Source organism: Melanostigma gelatinosum (assembly GCF_949748355.1).
Source record: "Melanostigma gelatinosum genome assembly, chromosome: 12".
Classification (NCBI taxonomy): domain Eukaryota; kingdom Metazoa; phylum Chordata; class Actinopteri; order Perciformes; family Zoarcidae; genus Melanostigma; species Melanostigma gelatinosum.
The window spans coordinates 21987383-22012164 of record NC_136645.1 but is presented as its reverse complement, the minus strand read 5'-3'; positions in this window follow the sequence as shown (position 1 = coordinate 22012164).

Here is a 24782-nt window from a genome sequence, read left to right as displayed (position 1 = left end):
TGTCACCACTCTGACTCCGAGTTGCGTCTTGACAGATGAGCTGAGCCGGGATCTTAGGATAATTACGCGTATGAATGGTACGATTTCAAGTTTCCTTTTGTTAAGTCGTTGAATTTGTCATTGATGTCCTGGACAAGGACCAACAAACTATCGTGCTTCAGAGAGTTGGAGCGCATTAGATGAATTACTGATGGTAGTTCAGTAAGAGTCCACTCTTTATATATGGCGGTAGCCAGAGGGCAGCAGTCGAATGGGGAGGATCAAACGCTCACACCTGATGACTGCACTGCGGAACCACAATAACATGTCTTGGGATTTCAACTAGCAGCCAGTAGATTGGCCAATTGGCCTGGTGTAAAGGAATGCCGAACTGTGAATGGAGGTGCAATACCCTCACCACCCCAATGGAAGCGCACCCCCTTACGCAAGGCACTTGGGCCATATCCTTCCCCATCACATATTGATGTCTATTGAAAGTCAGGCGGGCCCCACAAGATGAAAGAACAAGGTCAAACATATTTTATGTACAGATAATAAGACAGGAAAAATAATTACAGCTGGTTCATAATTACATGTTTGATTGGAAGTGGTTTAATAGATGACCATGATTAGGCAGCCTTATCTGCGCAACCTCAACCAAACTCTTTAGAGTTTGTTTGTACCGGTAACCGAAGTGACAGATATGTAATTGTTCTCCGGGGGACCCGATCATGCGAGTACGTCCTATGGGAATCCCAGATAATACGAGTCCTCTCATAAATTTGCAGCTTTCCTGGCGGACTGAATGGTCTATGGGCAGCAATGATTGACTGCCGCTCCAAGGGTCATTATTTTCTGGTGGAGTGGCTACATTTAGAGGAGACAGCGAGTAACTCATGCCTCCAGGACCAGAGCTATAAATCTGTGTGTGTGTGTGTGTGTGTGTGTGTGTGTGTGTGTGTGTGTGTGTGTGTGTGTGTGTGTGTGTGTGTGTGTGCGTGTGTGTGTGCGTGTGCGTGTGTGGAAACAATATGTTTTTACGTCTCTGAGTCAGTGTGTTGCCTGGAGGCTCACTTGATGCTGCTGGGGAGCTTGCCTCTGCTTGCCCGTCAATCAATTCCCACTTAAGAACACATACAGAATCAGCGTAGAGCCAGGGACCTCTGTCCTTTAAAATATCAGTGGATTCTGACGTTAAACATCGGAATTCTGGAGCCTCTCACTGTGAGATGTGTGTCCCCAGGAGCCACAGGTGGAAGGTTGGGTTGAAAAAGCTTGGGATACTTAAGACAATTGCATAGTAGCATTGGTGTTGGATGTACATCAACAAATCATACTGACTGATTGACTGTGACCCTGCATTTAAACTGTAAGGCACCTTAATTAAAGATGTGATGAACTCAATAACATTACTTCAAATGTTTTTTTATGTTTTCAACTTAAAATTAGATTTTTGGCTCGTGCAAAGTTTGCACAATACAAAGTTTTTGTGTGATTATTGTTGCACCTATATCCAATAGTGGCAAAAATATTTATTTTGTTTAAACCTAGAAGAAAATATAAAACACATCTACTGATTTGTTTAATTTTTTCTAAAATGGTGAAGTTATTAAAGGAGCGGTATGTAGGATTTAGTGGATCTAGTGAGGTGGCATAAAAATGTGAAAGCCTCTAGTCTAGAGCCTGTGCTTGGTTCTGGGCTAATGTAGAAACATGGTGGTGCAACATGGCACCCTCCTACACACTGTGACTTTAGCTACCGGTAGATATAATAATTTTAGTCATCCCTGATTACAGTCTTTTGATGTATTGAAATATTATTATTATTATTATTATGGATTCGCAGAGTGTCTTTGTTTTTTTATTCTATTGGAGTGCTCTCTGTCGTGAAACAGAACATGTACCATACACTCAGAACATTCCCCCTGGCTGCTCTCAGTGTCTTCTTTAACATCTTTCCCAACTCATTGTCTATGGAGCCGTTCCACACTTTATACCTGTTGACATCACACATTTGAGTTTTAACTCTCCAGTTTCTGAATTTGAGAGAAAGTCGTTCATTTTTACTGATATTTTCGGACAGTTTTAGACCATGGGAATAACATGTATGAATTTTGAAAATGGGCATACTACCCCTTTAAGACCTTCACTTCAACAAGAGTAAAATATAAACTGCTGCAACGTTTGAGCAGCGCTGCATACACTCGTCTCTGGTTCACAAACACACACAAACACACACATTATGTGTGTATAACTGTCACGTCACGTGCACTCCTCATAACTGACTTTACTGGTTACCTACTGATGTTCTGAGACATGAACAGGCCTGCGGTTGGCGCAATGAGGATGACTCACTCAACCATTATAACGCCCTCTGCTGTGATTTGCCAAAATCAATTAAACCTCAACAACAACTGTCAGTCTTCTTTGACCTTGTAAAAAATTAAGATTTGAGTTTGTTGAAACCTGTTTGACTGAAGACTTAAGACGTATCAGTCAATAACAGGAACATGTACAATATATAATGTCACTTTCAGCACATTATATATACAGTATCTAAAAGTAGTCACCTTGACGTCAGCCATTGGTTGGTGGACTTCAGGTTTCTTTTGGCTGTCGCCATCTTGTTTTTTGTAACCAGAAGTGACACTAGCTGATGGAGCTCAGTACAACTGAATGCTAATTATGACATTTCTTAAGTTCTCTAATTTCTCATTAACTCTTGTGAACTGAAAGACAACTCCCAGACCGGACGATGCTGTTGTAGCGACCTGTCAATCACAAGGAAGCTTCCGCCCCAAAGCATACCCTGCTTTATCGTCTATTTTACTCTAAATGGGACCATAATTTAACATCATGCTGTTTTGAAGAACACTTGAAACTAGAGATTGAGACCATAAACTCATGTTCACAATGTTTACTGAGGTAATAAATCTCGTGAGAAAAAGAGTCATTTTCTCATAGACTTCTACACAATCCAACTTATTTTTGCAACCAGAGGAGTCGCCCCCTGCTGCCCATTAGAAAGAATGCAAGATTCCTTATTGGCTTCACTTTGCCACCTGATCCTGCAGCATTTCCCATCATTTCTTAAAAAATGACATCAATCAATCTAATTTCTCTTTTTTAAGTTGATTCCTAGTCTGACAGGAAACTGGGGGACCATTTTGTCCGTCAGCCATATTGTATTGTGTATTTATAGCTGTGCGACGTCATCTGAGGAAATGTCAGCTCTGTGGTCTTTTATCCCACCCCCCCTCCGTCTGCTTCACATAGATACTATCACATCCTTATTTCTCCAAATATCAGGAAGTGCCTTGTGACGTAGGCAGAAAGCAAGGACACACCCCGACTGGCTCGATGAAAACCGGCAACAACAACTCTCTGTGAACGCGAGAAGGTGGCGGCGGTCCCGGGATCGAGGGGAAGCATTGTGACAAAAGCTGCATTCTTGTTGTTATTGTTACGATATAGCGAGACAAAAGTGAAACTTTTTTTTTTCTCTTTGCAATGGAAAAGCGCAGGGCTTTTCCAGCTGCTCTGGTTTCCTCCATCACCCACCTCCCCCAGCAAGACGTCTTTCAGGCCATTGTGGAGGTGGCATGCTGGAAACACAATGAACCAAGCATGAACCCAAACTACACTTCCCCTGGCACCAGCGCTGCATTGTGGGACCAGGTGGGAGGAGGTGCTGGGTCAGGGGGAACTCTACTGGGTCCTTCTGCACCTACAGCTAACGGTTTACAGTGAAGCAAAGACAAAGGGCAGCCATGGAGAGATATATTGACCCTCCTGGTTATTACCAAACATTTTTCATGGTTTTTACCTTTCTAACCTTTACAGAAGGAATTCTTTTCATGTTTCAGTCCGGAGGCCAAGAATTTGGAGGGTAGAAATCAATGCAATGATCCAATCCAAGGTTTAGATTGTTTCACCAATGGTGGTGAAAACTAAAAAGGTAAGCATGTTAAAATATATATATTTAAAATATATTTGCCAACGTTGAAATGATGCGAACGCACAGCATATGCTGTGGTTGTGGGGTCCTAGGTTGGTGGTGCCTCTGTCTGCTTAAAGATGGGGTTACAGACGTTCGTAGCGACTGCCCGTAAGGTCCACACATGGAGTTATTGAGCGCCCCTCTTCCACTGCACTTCATCTGACTATAAAGCAAGCAATCTCTGAATCTGTATTGTTGGGGACCCAAGGGAGTGCAGTGTCCAAGTTGGTGCAATTTGGACACGTGACACATTGTATAAACATGCGACCAGCGCTTTGTGCAGCAGCAGGGTGGCAGTCAGAGTTGAGTCTTCCGCAGCGGGCTTTTACGGGCCATGGCTCATTGACTGCAGTTCACTTTTGCTGCCGGATGTTGGATATAATAACAGGGAACCCTTTCTTTGGTGTCAATGAGCGATGAGTAGATCCCCACAACACTGCAAAGAGGCCTGTTCCGAACGGGATGCGCCCCAAACGGCCATTCCCTTCGAACTGGCACTGCACTAGCACATAAAAGATCATTTTTAATCCCCGTAAAATAACTCCCCTGACCGACTAACCAGTCGGTATGTGTCAGTGACTCCTGAAACAAACAAAAAGATGCGGCAGCTGCAACCATCCAAACACTCATGCTAATGCCAAACTACGAGCTTCAACAGAACCGGCTAAGAGGAGAAAGTTACGGTTACGAACTCTGGAGACCAGCATTTTCCAACATTCAAACAGAATTCATTAGCTTTCTATTTGATATTGTCCCTTTCTTTGGGTGCGAAACCAATTTGCTGGTGGAAAAATAAAGAAAAAATGTCATTTGTAACAAATATCCGACCATTAACACATCCACTTACTGATATAGGAAGTTGTTTGAAATTTGCAGCCCTTGTTTTAGGAGAAACTGGTGAGAATGCATATGTTTCCATAATGCATGTAGAAACAAAGAAGACGGACATGTTTTTATTTTAAAGACGAGCAGGACAGTCAGAGCTTTTCACCTCGCTGCTCATTTTACACCCTGAGCCTTGGAGCCAAAAAGGTTAAGTTGGCGATGTGTTGCTTTGATTAAAGAAACACCCCCCTAGGCCCACCAGCAACACCCATTTAGAGCACAGATCACGAGCTCACCCCAGGGGGCTCTATAGGTAGCAATTACAGCCACAAACCATCTGAACCACACACGCAATCCCTATCCCTCTGTCTCCTGACCATGACCCCACTATCCATCTCCTGTATCTCCTCAGCATCCCCCTCCTCCTCCCCTCTCCGAGAGATCAGATTACAGGCCCATCTGATAACGGTAAACACTGTGGTTAAATGTTGGGGCCGGGCCTGTGAGTGAGTCAGTCGGGGGGGTGATGAGACGGCAGTGGTTGTCGGTGTACAACGAAGGCTATGGTGCCTGATTCGCCTTTTTCATGAGGAGCCATCCTGCTTCGAGCACTACGACACACGCTCCTGTTTGCGTTTCAAAATAGATTATAGGCTGTTTTGTTTTCCTCTCCTTCTAAATTAAATTTGCAACCGTGCACGCGGTCTGCGCTATGTGTTTAACTCCCACCATCCGTTAGGTCACGGCCTGTTCAGCCGTCACATCCAGGCCGATCTGCCCCTGCAATCCAGCCTGCCAATTACAGTAATCGTATTGATCCAAAGCACACCTCTAACCACCTCCATTACGTGTTATCTGCAGGATCGACCAGAGACAGCGAGGCAGCCTCTCGCTCCATACACCCACGCGGCAAGTCGTCGTCTCCGAGCGGCGCTTGATATTTATAAAAGATGACATCTCCCATCCAAATCAAGCCCTCGTTTGAAGCCTCCGCCCTTAAAAGTTGGGAGCAAGAAGAAGAAAAAACAAATGGCGGCAGTAACATTGCTGTGGTTTTGTACAGCTGTCTGGTGCACAGACACGCTGGATTTATGTTTACATGCTAGCCCGGTTTAATCTGAGCAGGGTGAGTGGTGTGTAGAGCTGGGATTTGGTGGATGTTAATCACAAACACAGCTGAGAGGAGAATGTCAATCATAGCTCGTCAAGATTTTTGTTGTATCTTTATCTCGATGACTTGATGGTCTCGTAAAGCCTAATTGCCAAATTCAGTATGATTTTACTTTATATCAAAAAGGGCTTAATGTGACCAAGTAATACTGAATCTGAATCTGAAATACTACTTGAAGGTTCTGAAAGGTACTTTTTTAGAAGATTTGTTTTTTAGAAAATACCCATTTTCCAACCGATGAAGTTGTAAAGTTCACCTCCTGAGTTTATGCTCGTAAAAGGTAGATTCTTGAAATGAGACAAATGTCTCCACTGAGATCAATAGATGACATATAGTAGGATGACTAAAGTAGTAAACATAGTTTAGCAGTTCTGTAGCTTAGCTTAGCATAAAGACAGGAAGAGGGGGAAACAACTCTGAAAAGTTCAGAAATCCATCTTCGTGCACAGCTAAAGCTGACGTATTAACACGTTGTTTCTTGTTGGTTTCAAACAGAAATGTAAAAAGCCTGCAAGCCACATGAGCTAAATACTAACATCAGCGTGCCAAAAATGCTCACAATGACAATGCTAACATGCTGGTGTCACCATTTCTGTGTCTCACTTCGAGTTGGTCTGTACTTACACTTGCTATTTTGAGTGCATAAGTGCGCTCACACTGATAAGTGGGGCAAAATACAGTAACCTATGAGTAGCCGGATGGTGCACTCATAACAGATAAAAAGCTGAGTGTGGAACGATGGACATTTCTGACCCTCAATGGTCGCCATCTTGCGCAAGGGGAGGGACCTGAAAACTTGTAAAAATGCAAGCAAGAAAAAATCAAAATCGCGTTCATTTTTATTCTATTTTGATATGATTATCAAGTGAGCAAACAAGCCGACGGATCAAGATCAGTCTAATGTTGGAGGTAATGCTCGACCCCATTGCAATTTTCCATTAAATAGAAGAAGACGATGTTGGGATTATTGTTTCTGATAAGTGCACAAAAGCTGTGTTCGATTTGAGACAAATCTACTCTGTCGAAAATCCCACACTACGCAAGTATAAGTACATAGTGCATGCCAAATGCCAAACCTGTTTGGTGGTGCTGGAGGAAAACTAAGGGGATCACCAAAGTCAATTGGTTTCATCGTCTAGAAAACAGCAGATGGCAGATGGGACAGCAGATGGAAATTAGCCTCTCTGGCTAACTCTGGCTCACTTACAGTGTAACTGTTAATTAGTGTGCATTGTCCCTGAAAAAATAAATAAATAAAAAACATGAATGTTGAAAACGTGAATTTTGTGGCAATCCATCTGGTAGATGAATGAAGTGGTGTACCAACCGGCTGATATTGACATCCCCAGAGCCATCTGTGGCTAATAAAAAGAAGGGAACAAAATAGTTTGAGGTAGGTTAGAGGTCCCTTAAGGCAAAGAGAGTGTGGTTTCACTATGGACTGATTGGTAAAATCCCTCCATACCAATCTAAAATCATATCTCTGAAAATAAAACATAATCATATGTGCCCTTCACTTTGAATTCTGCTGATTGTTATGGTCAGTGGGGGACTTTCCAACTTTGTAGGGACAAACAACTGAAATGTCTGATTGGTTAGAAAATATTCAATTTCGAATCCTCTTCGTCTGTGAATTTAGTACATACCATAGATAAGATAAGAGGTGTGACGTCACCCATTGGTTCGTGGACTGTTTGGCATTTTGTCCGTCGCCATCTTGTTTTAGTCTGTCACCATCTTGGTGTTTGTCTATCGCCATCTTGTTTTTTTGCAGCCAGAAGTGACACAAGATGGTGAACTGAAAACTAGCAATTGAGACCATAAACTCATGTTTTCAATGTTTACTGAGGTAAGAAATCAAATGAGAAGTCATTTTCTCACAGACTTCGATACAGTCTTCTTCGCTCACTGCTGGCCATTAGAAAGAATGCAAGTTTAAAACACTTCCGCATTGGCTTCACTTTCAGACCCGGAGGTTGCCTCCTGGTATATACTATAATAATAATAATAATAATAATAATAATATTGGGATAATTCCTAGATAAAGTTAAACAGTAAGTTATGTTGCTGAATATCAAAAGAAGGTCCAGTGACCAGTTCTACAAACAGACATTAGTAGCGGGACTCATGTGTGTTAACAGACGGGCCACATACCAGTGTGACAGGCCTGTTTCCATAAGACAGAAAAGGGAGTCCTGTGATCACCATCTGAAGAGGGGCGGGACTCTCATCCACTGCTACAAGAGCGCTGAGAGATGGACAGATCGGAAGATGGGGGGCCGGATTCCTCCAACACAATCACACACGAGCTGCCACCTGAGATCAGATCATCACCTGCAGATAGACGGACACGCAGGCAGATTAGACCCCCGCCCTCGTATGGTCACACACACACACACACGGTCCACAGAACGCAGACACCTCAAGGACTGGATGTGCTGCAAGAACAGGTACCGTGAATCAAAGCAGACCTGCAGTGTTTGCAACTCATTCAATGGGTCTGTTTCATTCTGCTGGGATGATTCAGGTCACTCCAGGTGAGCGGCAACATCACACAAGAGTGCGCAACTTTTGATATATCTGTATTTTGGGAATCATCCAAACTTTCATGGTCATTCTTTCCAAGCGAATACTTTCAAGCCAGGTTTATTTCAGATGTTGCCATCCAGGAGGCCACCGCATCTGCTGCTGCTAGCTGGGAGACACACACACACAAAACGGAGTTGCGCAATGTACTTTTTCATGCTGGTCAAACACACGAACACACACACGAGAGCACATGGAGTCAGGAGGCAGGCATCCCCTTGTAGGCATTTCTGTGGGCAGCTGGGGCTCTTTAGCGGTCAAGACAGACGCAGACACAGTCAGAATCGGAGCAGCATGGAAATCGAAGGCCCTCATTAGCGCAGATGATTCAGCCCCTTTTCACAGGGCTGTGTGTGTGTGTGAAGGTGGGGGGGGGGAGGTTATAGTGGGCGTGAGACTTTCATCCACTTAAGTATTGCTTAGAGTGGAAAGGTTGTGACCTCCAGTATTTGCAAACAGTTCATTTCTTTCCCGCATAGGTGCCAGGAGCTAATAACATTATTACCCTCGCCGCTGCCATCGTCATGTTTTCCTCATATAATCACTCAGAGTTAAACAGCTTGAGACACGCTGTCCAGATTTGTAATACAGCTACTGAGGCTCTAGAGTTCAGAGGTCGGTGAGGAGGGCTGCAGGTGACCACAGATGGGTGTGTGTAATCACAGAAGTGTGTTTTTACTGGGAGCAGGGGGGGGTCAGAGGTCACTGCAGCAACAGTAAACTACTGGCAATGACAGACGTAACAGTGATGTGAGGAATAGTAACTACAGAGGACTTGAGCTGCTCTCTATACTATATTGATAATCAAGTGTTTTTAAGGAATTTTAGGCGGATTTATAATGTATTGATAAATGAATGGGTTTTATGATATGAAGGTATTCAAGGGGCACAGTTTAAAAGGCATAAATCCATTAAAATGTATGAAATAAAAGTCAACCAATAGTTCAAACCTAAACTTAAACTGCTATGCTTTTATGGGTAAATGAAGACGTTATTAAGGAGTTGCCTCTTAATCTCTTAACATCTTAAAATGACAATTAAGGGGAAAGTCATGTAGCCACTAAAGTCTACTTGATTTGTTAATTAGGGTTTTTTTAAATCAAATTTGGCTCAACTTAGGGGCAGCGGAAACAAGTGATGAACACAGCATTCACAAATTCCTATTTGTCCTAATTAAGTTATTCTGGAGCAACATGAGCATTAAAAAACCACCTGATGAATGCAACACCAACCTATACTCTCTTTGAGCTCCTTTCACATTACACGTAGTTATTTATCTGAAAATACTAAGTAGAGCAGCTTTAAGGTTTGGTCTTGGCTTTTTGAGAACCCCTAATATCATATTTTTCGGATTTGTCAAATATTTTAAAAGAATGTGCGCTAAGGGGGAAATCAGGCACCATGACCTTCCTCAACATGAAGTTTGCTTATTTGTCATGAACATGTAGATGCTCAAATTTCCATTTTTTCTTTCTCTTTTCTGACCACTTTAAATGTTTTTCTATAGAATAATCAGAGCATTAATATAGCAGCAAACAACTATTTTCTATGTAAAGATATGGTAGAGTAATGTCTACCCTACCTTTCTTTAACACTGTTAGTTCTTTCAGCACTGTTGCCGTTATTGCGCTGTTAGCTCCGTTAGCACCGTTAGCTCTGAGCTACCGGCTCAGTTGTCGTCGACTTGAGAGCCGTGTGGAGACAATAGATACGCTCTGAATTTCGTATTGAGCACCTTGAAGTCTTTTTTCAACGTTGAGAGATTGAATTCTTGTTCTTGGAAACAGTTACTAAATGGATCTTGTGTAGGTGGCACTGTTTTGCCAAATACTATTATCAACCTTTCAAACTCAATGTTCTGTATGTTTGTCAAAGACAAATCAAGAACTTATCAGGCAAATTTGAAGGGATGCTCGCTTCTGAGTGTGTGTAAAATGCAAGAACTATAATGGAAATGAGACGATATTCAGATCAAGGAAATTCTCAAGGTACTGAGTCATAATTGCCATCTCAGGGATAACTGGGCACGGATAATTGGCTGATGAAAATTGGCAATGGCCTGCGGAAGAAGAGGCGTCTTGGTCACGTGTAGGTGTGGACTCACCCCTTTAATTAATGCAACCCGAGGACTGACGAAAAGTAGGCCCCGCCGCCTCGGGTAACCTGAACTCCACACACACACACACATGCTTGCATGACCACCTGACGCATTGTGGGATACTGGAACAGCCCCCCCCCCTCATCCTCCCCCATTAAAAACTCAAGCTACTGGAGGAAAACACCCACTTCCTCTACATTCCTGAAGGATTTTCCATACAGAGAATAGTAAACAAACCTGCGAACAAAGAGAGAGTTGGAGGGGGCTGGGGTGTACAGACAAGTTAATGTTATTTCCTTCGTGTAGTAAATCAAACTAGAGAGCGAGGGGGGAGGGGGGGGGGTCTTTTTTGAGTTAGTGGAGGTGTACAGTCACCAGCGTTGGCGGCAGGAGTAAGAGAGGGAACAAAGGCCTGGGCGAAAGCCTGCATCACCCTCCTCATCCTCCTACTTACCTTTCCCAGCTGCCCGTGTACACATACACACACACACACACATACAAAAAAATCCACACACTGGCTAGCACTGCATGGGAGGAGAGAGGAGCTGGCAGTGGGAGGAAGGCCTCCTTATCAGCTTTCAGCATGGGAACCTCTGTGTTGTTCACCGACTCGTGTCAAAACCTTGGCCTGAACTTGATGCGGAGGGAGTGCATGTGTGTGTGTGTGTGTGTGTGTGTGTGTGTGTGTGTGTGTGTGTGTGTGTGTGTGTGTGTGTGTGTGTTTGTGTGTAAGTAAGGAAGAGAGAGGGAGCACAGAATCTGCAGAGACAGGAAGAGAAACAGTCTGCCGTTAACTGACAAGTACAAACAGCTAGTCAAGACAGTTGACAGAGACAGACAGCCAAACGGAGAGACAGACAGCCAAACGGAAAGATAGACGTTTTGGCGTATCGCCAGCGGGGCTGATAGACAGAGTTTAACCCGTTAACTGGTGTTTTTTATTATGAGTTTGTGTAAAAGGACCTCAAGCGAATTTTAGCATTTCACCCGACAGAGCAGGTGAGCCTTTGATTTTTCCAGCACTGAGGGCTCACGCTGGCATGCATCTGTTGACTTTTGAAAAGCGCTGATTTGTACAGTTGTCAGACGTTTTCCTGCTGGCACACTGGCAACACACAAAACCTTGGCCCCCGCAAACCTCTGGGCCCCGGTAAAAATTAAAAAAGTCGTCTTCCTTCTTTAAAGGTCACTACGCTCAGTGCTGACAGTTTCAGAGGGCGCGTCCAAAAAGAATAAACCCCCCCCTGTTCCTGTTAAACTGTGTTACCAGTGTCGCGGAGGCTGGCACGGGATGTGTGAATAACTCGCCATCTGTCCGGCTATCTAGCAAAGGCCTACCGACTGTAAGTCCTGACCCCGCTGCATGTTCTGACAAGGTCCTTTTTTCTTTTTTTTATGCTCAATCCCTCTGGCAGAGGCCGGCCTGTAGCCATGGATCCTGCCCCGGCTTGCACACAGGAATGTACTATTGAGAAAGCGCTGCGCCGCAAAAACCCTCCCAGTCATTCCAACCCCGTAATCAGATCCAGCCTGTCATCCCCCATCCTGTCTCCAATCTCTTTCTCTCTCTTTTTCTCTCTCCTCAACCCCTCTCTCGCTCTCTCTCTCTAAATGACATGCACACATGCAGAACACAAACACCGGCATACAGAACAAGCACTCAGACACCCGCACAGAATCACGGACATCAATTTGTAGACATGTACGCTTGTGCAAACACGGCTCTGAAGTCGCAGAGACTTTAGGCCGTGGCAAGTAGATGGAGCTCTACAGTGATTGTACGAAGAGATGAACATGAGAGTAAACTGATGCCAAAATGTCCTCACATCCACATTTAAATTGGATTCCTGGAAGTGTAAATGCTTTATTGGCTTGTAATGTTTTCTATTTTCTCTGTCATGCACCATTTACTCTGACTCACCCAGTCCGGCCTTTTGCTCTCAGTACTGGTCATCATTTCAACAAGTAGAGAGTTATTGACGTGGGAAAAGAAGCTTTACCACCTAGCGAGCTTGCTAAAGCTAGCTTGTCGGTCAGCAAGCATGTTAGCTTGGTCGCCAACTGGAGAATAAGTTCACATGAGTTTGTACAACCAGCCTCTGTGTCATGTCTATGAACCATTCCTAATTTGTGGACTACGCTATGAGCTTAAATAAAACTGGGCATTAAAGGCAACACCGCTAATAACCTACGATAGTGTCCTCCATTTCTCCTCAGTCTGTCAAAGGTCAGCTCTCTCAGGGTAGCTTGCTATCGGTCAACGGTGCAAATTTGAGTGTCAAAATTTGTCAAAGTTGAACTCAACGTAAAAGGAAGGATGTATTTCGCCCTTGTTGATGTGTTTGTGCATGTCTTTGCTCACAGTTGTCGATGTATGTGTCGATCTTTTTTAACGTCAGAAGAAATGATATAAAATGTAAGAAGTCCTGTTTCATCAGGGACAAATACTTCACTTTACATGCCCGGTTAAAGGCCAATGGTTGGCTCAGTTAGTTGAACATCCTGGCAATGAGCCTCCCTCTATCTCTAACCACCGAATCTCCTCATCTCTCTCCACCTGACTGGCTGTGATTGCTGCTGATCTCCTCTCTCTTCATCGCTCCATCTCTCTCTCATTTCACTGAGGCGGGATGGGGAATATTTCTTTAAGCTCCCTTTTCTCCCCTCAGGAAACTCTGACTGCGGGGCTGTTTTGCTGGCTTTCAATAAACTCTTGGATCCCGCGCCTCTCTGAAACGAACCGCAGCTTCGATTGCACAAAATGAAGCGCCACACAACCCTGGGCAACCGAAAGGTGTTTTCAATAATTACTTATTATATGTGTTTGGCGGATCAGAAACATCTGCGGCAAATTTGACTGAAGGAGCTCCAAACAATTCTAAAATAGGACTGACGCACGCAGGCTCCGAGACACACACACGCACACACACACACACACTGGAGGGCTACACTGCACCATTGTCAGTGTGGGTCTATTTGGGAGCTGTTTTTTTAGCTGGCCACAGCTGCGGAAATGAATATCAAATGTGGTTCTGCTCCCATAAATCAAAACCGTTTGCCGTGTTCTGACTCTCTTTCCCCCCCCGTTTAAAGTCAATTCGCAGGGGCAGTGTGCATTACACTTACACCCCGAGGCTTAACTCTTTCCTTTGACAGTCACAGAGGAGTGTTCAGGAGCTGCAGGTTAAGAAGAGGTAGGGGGGGAATATAAAAGCTTACTTTGAATGTACAGGCGTTTGAATGCGCATCATGTATTATGTATGCCAACGGGAAGCCTGAAAGGTGTTCAGTATTGTAAGTGTGGGAAATGTAAGGTGTGATGATTACAGAAGGAATGACATATAGTGGAAATGACTCAAAGTTTGCCCAGTATGAATACTATTTAGAAACTCTTTCTTCCTCTGAGAATGGTTAACCACAGCTTTTTAAATGTTGGAGTAATACTGTCTCATAATATTCTGAGTAAAATGTCTCACAATTCGGCCTGGTTTGATGGTTAAAAATAGAACTATCGGTTTATTAGGGTAAAGTCCAGGGGTGAGGTAAGATATGTGTGTTTATGTGAGTTTTTTACATCCAATTCTAACAAGGCGGCAGTAAAAAAAAATTTGACATTGTGCATTTCTCCAAACCACGGGATACGTTAAACGTTGACGCTTCCAAACCAAAATTAAGTTTTATGAATATTTTTCATATCAGCCTCGTATCACGCTTGCAGAAACTCACAATGCCTCGTGGATAATAACGTAACATAATAATAACATAACGACGTAACGTAACAGCCGTAACAATGTAACTAGCGCAAAAAGGTAACAACGGCCCTCAGCGGACTTTCTCAGGTAACGTTGTTGTGTAACAATGTCACGCAACAAGCGTGAACCCAACGCTTACTTTTGGTTCCACACAGGCATGACATGAACAGCAATCTCCTGGGTGAAAGTCCTGTTTTGTGCCATCCAATGAAAAAATGTATTGTCGTTATTAGCTGTGGTGCACCATGCACTTTTTTATGCTCCTGTCTGAGTAAAAACTGCCCACAAAGGCACAATGATTTGTAGACAGTTGTAAAATGTAAGTCAATGATACATCTTTTGAGAAAACTGCGCGGTTAATGTCCTAAGGGCCGAGCGAAGGAACTTACTAACTGACAATCTTGCTGACACCTAGCAAGCTAGCCAGCTCCGACAGATTTTTGTCCCCTTCTTCAACTTTAATGGATGGAAAGTATGAAGTATTAATCCTGAGGACAAACTGCCAGAGGAGAGTAAATTGAAGCTTCTAGAGCAATATTAGTGAACTTGCAGATGAATGTCGCTGTGCCACTTACTGCTCTGACTGTGCCTTTTAGGTATCAGAAAACAACGTTGCTAATCTTATGGGTTCCACTGTAGAAATCATACCATTGTGTGTGTGTGTGTGTGTGTGTGTTTGTTTCCAGGTGAGGGAGGGTGTATCACTGAAAGCGCCGGAGGTCCTGGACTCGGCTTTACGCTTGCTTTTCTGGGATTATAAGGGATCCAATGCTGTCCAAACCTTATCCGAACCTACCGTCCGGGCCAAACCAACACACACACTCCAGATCAAGCTGTGGGACAATAGACCTGGCTGTCTGTTGGTTTAACAGGTCTGGCTGCTTGCTAAAGGGGGATTGGGGAGGCCTGCTCTGATGTCCAAAGGCCCGGGAGGGTGAGGGAGGGAGGGAGTGAAGCGTTGCCAAAGGGGGATGTGTGTGTGGTTTTGTGTACACGTGTATGTTCAAGTAGGGCAGGGTGGAGCAGGGTCACATAAGGCCGTGTGCGTGAGTGTGTATGTTACGGACAGTGGAATGTGAGGGAATAGAGGAGGGACATGCAGCAAGGGACATCCCATTAATACCAGACCTAATCTCCACCCTGGGCACTCAGTATACACACACACACAGGAGACTGACAGACAGCCAGACAGAAGGAAGGGGGGTGAAGTCCATGTTTTCATTCCAAGCTGAAATGGAAAGGAAGAGGAAATGTTTTCATTCCTTTTGATATGACCAGTACCACACAGTAAGAAAGGACAGGAAAGACTTCAGCATAACGCTTGACTTTATGTAAGAATATTGTCTCCCTGCATTATTTCAAACATCCTCTAAATCTCATTGTAGTCTTCATTAAGTCCCATGCAGAAGGCTTGGATTTATTGTGTTGAACAGGCTCAGATGGATTAATGAATGAGCCTACCTGTCCAAAGTGTCAGGCCCTCCGCCTTCACCTTCAACATTTCCCGAAAAGAGACGTTTCAACCAGGAAAAGACTCAACATGACCACAAAGAGTCATAAAATGACTACAAAGAGACAAATAGACCACAAATAGACAGAATGACTACAAAGAGACACAACAACACCACAAACAGACATAAAACAACCACAAAGGGACACAAAAAGACTACGAAGAGATACAAAACAACTCCAAACTGACATAAACTTACCACAAAGAGACAAAAAACAACTACAAAGACACACAAAGGGACCAAAAGACACACAAAAAGACCATAAAGAGACAAAATCAACTACAAAGAGATGCAAAATGAACACAAAGGGACATAAAACAACTACAAAGAGTCACTAAATGGCCACAACGAGATAAAATACAACCATAAAGAGACACAAAGCAATTACAAAGATCCACAAAACGACTTCAAAGAGACACAAAATCTTCACAAAGAGACACAAAACCACAAAAAAAGAGGCGAAGGCATCACAAAGTCTGTCACGCTTCTATGTAGGTCAAGATAGTGTCCCATATAAAGAGGTAAATCTTAAATAAGCCTATGCTTCCCCCATTCCCCACACTACGATGTTTTTTTCAGACTTAAGCTTCTTTGTCAACTTTAAACGTACAGTACTTCTTTTCATACAAGGCCGAAATAGGAGTTATAAGTGCATCAAAGGTTCGTTCATATGTCTAACATTTGTATCGAGTTACTGTGGCTTAACAAAGTTTTCAAGAAGGCTTATTTCCCATCAGCTATTTCCCAAAGTCAAACTTGTGTGGATGGTCAAATAAATTCCAGATTGCACCTTTAAACTCCATTCAGTGAAAATGACTGCTTCACCCGCACGGCGCTGTCAGGATTCATAAATTTCCCCTGAAAGCATGTTCTTTGCATGCAGCCTGATGTGTTTAAGCCCAGAGTCTGGGCAACATGTGCAAGCAAGTGCCTGCTTGAGCTGTACCCATACACACACACACACACCTGCGCACACACACTGCGATGTAACCCCCCCCAAGCTCGCCTTTAATTTATTAATATGGGCAGATTTACAGCTGATGTTGAGCCATAATTGGAGGTTTCAACAAGAGTGATAATGCAGCAGTCAGCCCATACTCTGTAATTAAACTGAAAATTATCTGTTGGTGTGTTTGTGTGTGTGTGTGTGTGTGTGTGTGTGTGTGTGTATGTGTGTGCGTGCGTGTGTTTGTGTGTGTGTGTGAAGTGCGTTGGTCCTTTTTCAAGCTTACGTATGTGTGAGAATGTGTATTCCAGTCAGCCTGACTGCATCTTAGCATGTACGCGTTTCTGTCTCCATCACTGTATGTGTGTGTGTGCATGTGTGTGTGTGTGTGTGTGTGTGTGTGTGTGTGTGTGTGTGTGTGTGTTAGTCTACAGTAGGAAATGACAGAGCTCCTGTGATGTGAAGTTCCATTGAAATGTTTACCGGCGCTCCAGCTCCTCTAGGCCGAGAATGGCAACAATAACAACCCCCTCGGCCCTGGAAGGAGTGATGTCAGCCTCTCCCCTCCTTTAGCACACACACACACACACACACACACACACACAGAGACAAACAACCAACACCCCCTCGATCGCACAAATCAGACACTGGCGCAGCGTATATACCAGCCTTCCTTAAGCCAGTTCTTACAAAACACACACGCAGCTTCCTTCGCTTTGCTCTCCAACCCTTCCTCGCGTCCTCCGCTGAATGGTCACATTCATAGCCGTCTGCAGCGAAACATAACAAACTATTAACATAACAGCAAGGGCCTGCTGAGTGACACCTGCACAGCCCTGCCAATGTACACGTAAGCCCGCTTCAGCAACAAGTGTCATCATCGTCAGAAAAAGGAAAGTGTCATAAAAATACTTTAAGAGTTAAAAAAAAAGAAAAAGAAAAGCATTGGAAAAATAAAGATCCTGAAGGGTAATTAGTGTGTGGCTTGGGGGGGGGGGGGGGATGATGGTTGCAGTGCTGCTTTGGGGCACGGAATGATGGCAGCGCAACAAGTATAACAGTATCTACAGCCAGGCGTGAGTGGCTGGTACTGCAGGTTGTAAACACCAAGTGTCGGAGGTGATAGCCAGCCCTCGGGCAGGGGAAGAGTGGTGGAACAAACCAGTGAGAGAGCCAATGGAACAAACCAGTGAGAGAGCATAGTGAGGAGCATCTGTCAGCATTATATAGCTCTATATAGCAGTTGTTCCCAATGCCCTCCAAATGGGTAAACGTGCCGTTGTTTAGTGATTGGTAGCATATGAATAGTTACATTTATATATCCAGCCGAGTATCATGGCAGATCTTTAAATAGCCACAACATGCAATCTATTGGCTTTGTGTACGTGGACATTTGATAACGTAGTTATTTTAAGCCCAGCCATGATGTTTTCCCTCAAAGTGTTTTTGTTGCCTAAACCTAACTTTCGGTTTGGCAATGTAAAGTCGTGTTCCGAACAACACAATTTGTGTCCCTGTACACGAAACCAATAGATAGCATTATAATACATATTCTAGGATCAGGGCCCCGTTCCACGTAAGTGGTTCAGCAAAGTCGATCAAATGTCCTGTTAGCCAGCCTAAATTAACGAGATGACTGATGTCAGGCTATGTCGGTTTCTCCAAGGCTAATCCGCTCTCAAACATGCGCTGCCTTTGTCTCGGTTGAGAGGAGTATTAAAGTTTGCTGTTGTGGTTTCTCTCAGCGACACTACATTGTACGTTTTGATTATGTCCACACAACTTGATTGCAGTGCGAAAATCAACCTCCTTCCAAAGCAACATTATGTCGCAATGCTTAATAGTCACATCCTGTGTGAAAGTAATCACAACATTAAAAAAAAAATGCCCCTGGTGTATAAATGCCTTTATCCATTAAGTTTTGAATAGTAGATTTTAAAAAAAAAGTCTTTGCTCTTCAAATAATGCCCAAATCTCAAAATAATGACACCAAATTAATAAAGGTCGTTAATAAAGGGGATGGAATTACCTGTATCCAGACAACAATTCTTAAATAGCTGCTATTTGAGAGTTTAGCGTAATATCAAGACCCTGTGACTACTTGTTGATGTACTTTTACGCTTCTTAATTACATTTTTACCTGTTGCCTGTTCATAACAGCTTGGATTTTATATTTGTTATTTTAGTAATTAATAAACCGTAGCTCCCTTCAAGTTGCATTAATGGACGTAGCCAATTGTCAAAGGCAGACATGTGGAAACCACCCTGGTTGTTGTGGCAGTTTTAAAACCATTTCACTTTGTATTGAAGTCAGAGAGTAAATTACAGTCGCTTTTAATTTACAATTACAGTAAGTGCAACAGGAAAATAGGTGAGCTACCACCAAAGATATTGGCATGGATGGAGGTCAGAGGTCAGAAGACATTTTCAGCCCCAGCAGCCGTACTGACTCTAATGGATGGAGATTTGGACAATTGAAATTCATGGGATGTTGTGGAGTTTTCTTCGACCGATCACAGAGCAGCACTATACAGCACCTGTAAGTCCACTTGCCTCTCTGCCTGCGAACACGGGAGGGTGTGTGTTGGGGGGTTGTTGGGGCTGCTGCAGAATTTTCCCAGGCTTAGCCAAGGTGAGTATAAAGGCCGCTCTGTTTGCTCTCTGCCTGCATCTCCTGCTCCATCTCTTTGAACTGGGCGGTCATGTCAGCAGCTCCCAGCCCCCAGCCACCATACTGCCCTTCATGTGCCAACGGGGAGCGATAGGCTGGGCGCCGACAGATCCACACAACACCCGGGACTAATGCACGCACGCACACACACACACACACACACTTGGTTGTGCCCTGTCTGTCTACATGAGACGCTGATACAAGCATGTGCAGAACACATAAGACAGGGAAAAGGCGGAGGAGTACGAGCCATTGGCTGTATTTTTGCATTTATCATGCATTCAGTAATACACAGGGGTTGAGCCAAAGAGCAGAACTATTAACAAAAGCAACATGGCAGCAACGCCCCCCCCCCCCCCCCCCCTTAAAAGATCAAATATTACATCTCTCCAACTCCCCTGTGCCCAACAGACCATTCCTAAGTACCGCCCCTTTTTGCTCTGTATTCCAGTAACAGTTGATCAAGTTTGGACCCCGTCTGAACTTTCGGTACACTTAGATATGCTCTGTTCAAAGGTTACATTACTATGTAAGTCACGTGACATTGATGTCAAAATCTTCATGGACATGTCAGTTTGTATTTAGTCACATTTTAAGTTGTTAGGTTGCTAATGTTCGGGAAAACGCTCGCTAACGTATAACTAACGTAACATCAAGAGGATGATGTGTGGTTATTTCTGTGCTAGGTAAAGTTAAAGAGATTTGAAAAAAGACATAAGTTGGTTTCGGACATATTTTTAAGATGACATGAATTATCGTTAGCCGGAAAAGATAGAGGCTAACGTTCCTTTGTTTTTTTTTTATCTGTACTTGTTGCCCCAAAGTCATTTTGTGTGTTATTTATTTCGATATACACGGCCTTCAAAATCCCACTGGGAGACATTACCTGAGTAAAAGTTATCATTGTGAATACGTCCTTCTATCGCATACTGTAGTCCTCACTGTCCGCTTCTTGATTGACGAAAGAATCGGGAAATTGTATCTTCATTTTTTTGTGTGCCGGTGAGCAACTTTCATAGGAATAAATGAGGCTCCGCCTAAAACGCTGGATCCCTTTCTCTTTTTACATCCACAGGCAATACCGAACCAGCGTTGCCATGTTTCCTTGAGTTGAACTTGTCCGACCTAGCAACCGTAACTTAAGGGCACAGGAAGAATTGGTTATTCAACAATCCTGGCTCAGACATTGCACTCTTCCAAAATGACTTCCTCACAAAAAAATAAAAGATTATGCATTCATCCACAGAAATACGTGTTAAACACCAAGCATCTTTGCCTTGGACACTCATACTCAAGCAGATACGCATGTGTCTCTCACACACAAACTAAACACACTAATCAGGTGTGCCGCTCCACCATTTCTGGCCGCGGTGACGTCAAGCTGGCCGGGCAGGTAGAGTACACAATCACACAGGCGCGGGATCAGACAGTCCACCTCCATCAAAGGTCATCGTTTCTGTTAGTTAAACCCTCCACATCTGACTCATTCTGCCATCGCTGCGGAGCAGGCAAAACGGACACAATGGACGCATTATATGATCGAGTCCATATTAAGCATTTGGAGGACTGATGAAACCCACCTGGCTCACGCCAAAACGAAGATTATGATGTTTGTCGTAGCAACAAAGCAGTAAACACACACGTCATGCTGACCGGAGGGGAGCGCATGTGTGTGTTTATGTCAGTGTCTGTTGTTGCAGAAGCAGATGTTTTAAAGAACGGTCAAATTTAGAGCTTGTGTTTATCTGCACATCATGGTAAGAGACAGAGCAACGGGGAACTGGGAAAGCTCGACACGGTACGCGTTGGTGCTAGCAACATATATTTGTATAAAACGTCTCCCTTCTCTTTCTGTGATGAGTTCAGCTCGGTGAAGCCAAGAATGCCACTTGGCTGAGACTCTCAGGAAGGACCCCTTTTAGAGATCCTGGCCCTCCGTCAGGTCACACACTCTTCCCCTTCCAGAGGGCTCTGCGCATACATAAATCAAACACTCCCAGCGCTCCCAACCCATTAATTGTGACATCTATCTGGATGGGCAGGCGCGTTCGTAGAGGATGTGGTCGTTCACCAGGCCCCGTCATGCCAGAATCCCCGGGCCAGGGGGAGAGGGGCGGAGGCTGGGATGCAAACTAAATCTCTGGCTGGGATGATAATACTCCCGTGGTGTATTTTTTATTTATTTTTTTCCCGTGACAAATGAGAGCCTTACCCTGGGATGATATAGGAAGTTGCACAAATGAAGGAGTCTGACTTTCCTGGACGTTATGGGACACTGCAATGATTTGTTGGTAAAGTTTTAAGTACAAGTTTCCTGGATGTAAAACAAATGTACGAGTACATTCGTGTGCACCTGAACACTCACACAAACACTGATTCATACGGCATCCGAGAGTCCGTCAAAATGAAGAGTGAAGCGCCACGAATCCTTTAAAGCCACTGTAGTTTCCAGGAAGACTGTGTGTGTGTGTGTGTGTGTGTGTGTGTGTGTGTGTGTGTGTGTGTGTGTGTGTGTGTGTGTGTGTGTGTGTGTGTACTGTAGTTGTGTGTGATTAGAGTTGGCAAAAGGAGCCGGGCTGTTGGAGGGATGTTTAATTAGGTTAAGGAGGTGCAGCAGGGAAGACAGCCAACTGGCCCTACACACTCTTGTCCTCGGCGCACACACACACACACACACACTTGTAGAAAGACTACACTTCTTAAGTGCATCTGGCTCCTCGGGCTCAGCACAGTGTTCGGTACACGAAAAAACTTGGAATACTGTTAAGTTTTCTAGCTGCCACCTGCTGCTGCGCTCACTTTTCATTACCCCCGAGAGGAAAAGCACAGCACTATTACTGTAACCAGCGATCTTTCGTTTATTTTTAGTGTCTGTGGCAAAGAAAAACTATTACAGAAAAGACTTGTCCTTAAATAAATCCTTTGTACTGATGTCGTTTTTCACGACACGTATTGTCAGATTGATCTCAAAATATGTTTTTTCATCATAACACAGGTAAACACACACAAACCTGCAAACTTGTCTTCTACAGGCCGTTGGTAAAAACTAGGGGTGGGGGGAAAAATCGATAGTAGCATCGTATCGATGGTATCGCGATATAGTATCGTGATATTTTGCGTGGCGATATTGTATCGATACACGGACGCCAAGTATCGATCTTTTATTTTATAAACTATGAAATATGTACTCATATTTATTACTTAGATTTAGTAGATAAATCGAATCAATTGCTTTTTCAGTCCTCTAGATGGTGCTGAGTTGTTTTCTGGTGAGGTCAGCAGAGGTGCCGGGTCAGCGTGATTGGTCGGAAGTTGGTCAAAACAAAGATGGAGACATCGGTGGAAGAAATCAGAAATGCACCGTCTGGACTTATTTTGGCTTTTTTAACAAGGAAGGGAAGAAGGACATGGATATGACACATTGATATGACACATGAATATGACACAGTCGCGGCATTTTTTTCACCGACACAGCCGTGCCCAAGCTCTACAGAGAAGTAGAGATTCCCACCCCGAGTAAAAACCTGGCTTAGTGTTGTTAAGCACATTCTAGGGAGATTATTTTGTCGGGAATGACAATGGTGTACTGTCTACCTCTTGTGACCCCAGCACGGGATGGAACCCAATTGCTGTAAAAAAAATAAAACAATATCTAGACATTTGGCATCTGAAAAGCCTCAAAAATCCCAGACATGTTGTTCAAACTGTACTTCCTTCGTCCAACAAAGACCATTGATTACCTCTTCCTAAGAGGATATGATTTCGGTTGTTTGTTGGTTCGTTTTTTCAGCAGAGTTACGGGAAAACAAACTGGCCTGATTTTCAGGAAAATTGGTGGGACAGTGTAGCGTGGGCCAAAAGAAGAACCCATTAAATTTAGTAGCGGATCACTATCTCGTAGCGGATATGCAATTTTTTTAATGACGTTCTTAAACATTGCGAGAGAGTGCAAGGCCCTGGCGGAGGTCCGCGCTCTCCGATTGCCCTTCTAGTTTAATGTGGTGCCTTTTTTCTTTTGCTCTGAACGCTCACCAACTGCTGTTTCTCCAAAGCTCTACACTACAAATATGCAGCATGAAGTGAATCATCTTGTATCAACCGCAGTCATCTGGGCAGAGGTTTATCCAGCCCTGACTCATCCACTGCATGAGAGCCAGTCCCGAGGAGAAGCTGTGTGCTGCTCTTTATCTGAGCTGGGGAAGTTAATCAGACGTGTATATATGATGGACCAGTTGGGACTCATCCTTTTTTTCATTTTGGCCGCAACCCCGGGTCCCATTCACAACAAATCGCTATCACGATGCTATCCTGGCCACCTTCATGCATGACGATAATGACGATGAAGTGTGAGATATGTTCGCGGGTTCGAAAGTAGAGGTTGAAAAAAATATATATGTATATGTAAATGGCACATCTGGGACTTCTTCACCGGATGACCCGCAACAATTCACACACTTCCCATGAAGAACGCGCACATAATTGGCTTCCTAGAAACAAAACATCACCGCAAGTCTTTTTAAAAGCTCACCCTCCCTGGCTGTTGGTTATATATGCAACACACACACACACACACATACACATATCTCCCCCTTCTGACAAGACACACCTTTGACCTTTACATTTGCTGGTGTGCGTTCAGGCAAAATTACATCACTTCCTTTTGGCAACTTGACAGGTGCTTTATCAGTGGTGTCGCTCCGGGCTCAAGCGAGCCTTGGAGAGGGGGGGGGGGGACAACAAAATTATAATGATAATAATTATACCGTCACACGTAATGAGCAGAGCCTACGGGCTCGCAATACATAACAGCTGGGTCTGGGAGCTGTCAGACAGCTAGATAGTGAGTGAGCACTCGGCGCTAACCAAAGGCAGATGTGAATTACAGCTTGTGACACATAGCTGCGTGGTTACTGACGGGGGCGGGGGTGGGCTTGGATCTGAAGATCTCAATAAACCGTCCCAGGGCGCCTTTTGCAATATCGGACTTTTTGCAAAGTTTTGAGGGAAGTTTAAGGCATGCAGTGCTCCTGTGGGAAACAATTAACATAAAGTTGGGCGTCTTGATGGGTAGATAAAGGCATGTGTGCATGAACATGGCTGATAATAAGAGGAGGTGATTGATGCTGCACGCCAGATGAGGGCAACACCTTCAGACTGGCAGTTGCGTTGCCGGTCGGGTTCTGTTTGTTCTCAGGCCTCTCCTTCGTCACACACCTAGATCTTGCGGTTCTTTCTCATCCTCT